Below are 3,102 nucleotides of genomic sequence, written 5' to 3' on the forward strand. Positions count from 1 at the left end.
CTAGGGTCTTAAAAGAAGTGGCTGCAGAGATAGTAGATGCATTGGTAGACATTGATACATACATAGAAAATAGGAGCAAGAGCATGCCATTCGGCCCATCGGGCCTGCTCTGCCATTCAAAATGATCATGGCTGATCGTCTAACTCAGTACCCTGTTCCCGCTTTCTCCCCATATCCCTTGATCCCTTTAGCATTAAGTAGTAGTCATTTTCCAAAATTCCCTAGATTCTGGAACGATCCCATCAGAGTGGAAAATAGCGAATGTAACTCCTCTACTCAAGAAAGGAGGGAGACAGAAAGGAGGAAACTACAGGCCAGTTAGCTTAACATCTGTCATAGGGAAAATGCTAGAAGCTATTATTACGGAGGTTATAGCAGGGCACTTAGAAAATCGCGATGCAATCAGGCAGAGTCAACTCGGCTTTGTGAGCGGGAAATCGTGTTTGACTAATTTATTAGAGTTTTTTGAGGAAGTAACAAGCAACGTGGATAAAGGGGATCCTGTGGATGTGGTGTATTTGGATTTCCAGAAGGCTTTTGACAAGGTGCCACATCAAAGGCTACTACATAAAATAAGAGCTCATGGTGTAGGGGGTAACATATTAGCATGGATAAAGGATAAAGGATTGGTTAGCTAACAGGAAACAGAGAATAGGCATAAATGGGTCATTTTCAGGTTGGCAAGATGGAACGAGTGGAGTGCCACAGGGATCGGTGCTGGGGCCTCAACTATTTACAATCTATATCAATGACTTGGATGAAGGGACCGAATATATGATTGCTAAATTTGCTGATGACACAAAGGTAGATAGGAAAGTAAGTTGTGAAGAGGACATAAGGGGCCCGATATTACCAGGGCGGCGGGTTCGCGGCAGGGGGGCAATTGGGCGCGTGGGTAACGCGCCCAGTGAAATCAGTCTACCCCAAATGCAATCGCAGGCTAATTGGATCCACTTACCTCTTGTTCCAGGTTCCCCACTGCTAAGCTGAGCTGCGGGCGGACTGCGCATGCGCAGTAAGGACTGTCAGCTGGAGGAGCTCTATTTAAAGGGGCAGTCCTCCACTGACTGATGCTGCAAGAAATAGGAAAAATGACAGCATGGAGCAGCCCAGGAGGAAGGCTGCTCCCAGGTTTAATGATGTCTCACTCCAGCTATCATTGGATGGGGTGAGGAGGAGGGGGAGGACAGAGATCTTCCCCCCGGCGGGCGGGAGGAAGCGGCCTGCCTCTGCCACCAAGGCCTGGCTCGAGGTGGCAGAGGAGGTCACCTGCACCACCAACATATCGCCCACCTGCATACAGTGCAGGAGGCGCTGCAATGACCTCAGTAGGTCAGCCAAAGTGAGTACACTTACTCATTCCCCTACACTCCGTCTGCCACATCACCGCCCCCACCCCACATCTCCTTCTGCACAGCCAACACTACTCTGTCACATCACCCCTCACACCCACTCAAACCTCATTTACTCACCTCGCCAGTACTCATCCCGCCACTACCACTCAACCCAATCCTCATACAATCTCATGGCTCTATCTCATACTCACCCTCTCATGCATCTCTTTCACAGTCAGCCTCACTCAACCTGCCACTACCTGTGCTGCAGCCACAGGGCATGCATCACATATGTGCAGTAGGCAGCGTAAGGCAAACGTGTCGTGAGCATGAAGGGGATGCACAAGGGTGTCTGAGGGTTTATCATGGTTTTTACTTATATTTAATTTCTGACCAACTCACGTTACATATTATATTGGCACCACTACTGCCACGTCTTTGCAAATCTTGTCTGGTTTGTGCAATAATGCCCTTTCCTGAGGATCACAATGAAGACCCATACCTGATACCACCCATTGTGTTACTGCAGAGTGGGTGTAGGTGTATTTGCAGGGCTCTTTTGTGCAGATGACTGAGAGACGTCGGCGATGTCCCCGGTGGCATGCTGGAAGGATGCGGAGGAGAAGTTGTTAAGGGCAGTGGTGACTTTTGACAGCGACAGGTAAGAAGATGGTGCTCGGGCCAACCGGGAGCAGCTCGGCATGAAGGAGGCTGCAGATGTCCACGTCTACATGTCGAGTGACTCTGAGCCTCCGTGTGCACTGCTGCTCAGAGAGGTCCAGGAAGCTGAGCCTCGGTCTGTGGACCCTGTGGCAAGGGTAGTGCCCTCTGCGACGCATCTCTCTCTGCTGTTGCCCTCCCTCCTGCTGTGCAGGTGGATGTGTCGCAGCACTCTGTTGTGGAGCTCCACGTGTCAGAGGTGGATGGCGTGGCCGGCGAGGCTGGTGATGCTGTTCGCCCTCCGAGGAGGTCATGACTGCAGCTACGGCGGCCCCCATCCGGAAGATGTACATCTGAGGGGGTCCGTAAGGTAGGTACATGTGTCTCGACCCCGGGGTAAGTGTACAAGTTGGTGAAATTTATTGTTAGGAGGAGGGTGGTGGAGGCTAAACTTTGTCCAAAGTGACAGAGTGGCCTCCCGCAATGAGTGAGGGTCTCCCCCCCACACCTGTCAAATGGACCTTTGCAGCTGCCACAGGCTGCAACACGTCCATTTGAACTGGGAGTGCTCCCCCAGTACGGGAAACAGTCCCAGTTGTTTGTAAAATCCCAACCCTCCTAAAATATCTCGTTAATCAGGTCTGTAAACGACCTGAAATACCAAAATAAATACTTTAAGTGGCACCCCACCGGCATTAATTGCCAGCGGGAGTCCTACATTCGGGGGCTACGCGCGGATGTGAGCGCGTCTGTGTGAAACCTGGAAGTGGGAGGGTTGGAGCCGGGCTCCCGACCCGCCCCGGGAATCACCGATTTTCGTGGCCCCGCCGCCAGGATCGCACCCGATCGAGGGTGCTAAAATCGACCCCAAGGAGTCTGCAAAGGGCTATAGATAGGTTAAGTGAGTAGGCAAAAATTTGGCAGATTGAGTATAATGTGGGAAAATGTGAATTTGTCCACTTTGGCAGGAGGAATAGAAAAGCAGTATATTATTTAAATGGAGAGAGATTGCAGAACTCTGAGGTATAGAGGGATCTGGGTGTCCTAATATATGAATCACAAAAAGTTAGTATGCAGGTACAACAAGTGATTAGGAAGGCAAATGGAA

The sequence above is a fragment of the Heptranchias perlo genome, chromosome 32 (genome assembly GCF_035084215.1).
Source record: "Heptranchias perlo isolate sHepPer1 chromosome 32, sHepPer1.hap1, whole genome shotgun sequence".
Lineage (NCBI taxonomy): Eukaryota > Metazoa > Chordata > Chondrichthyes > Hexanchiformes > Hexanchidae > Heptranchias > Heptranchias perlo.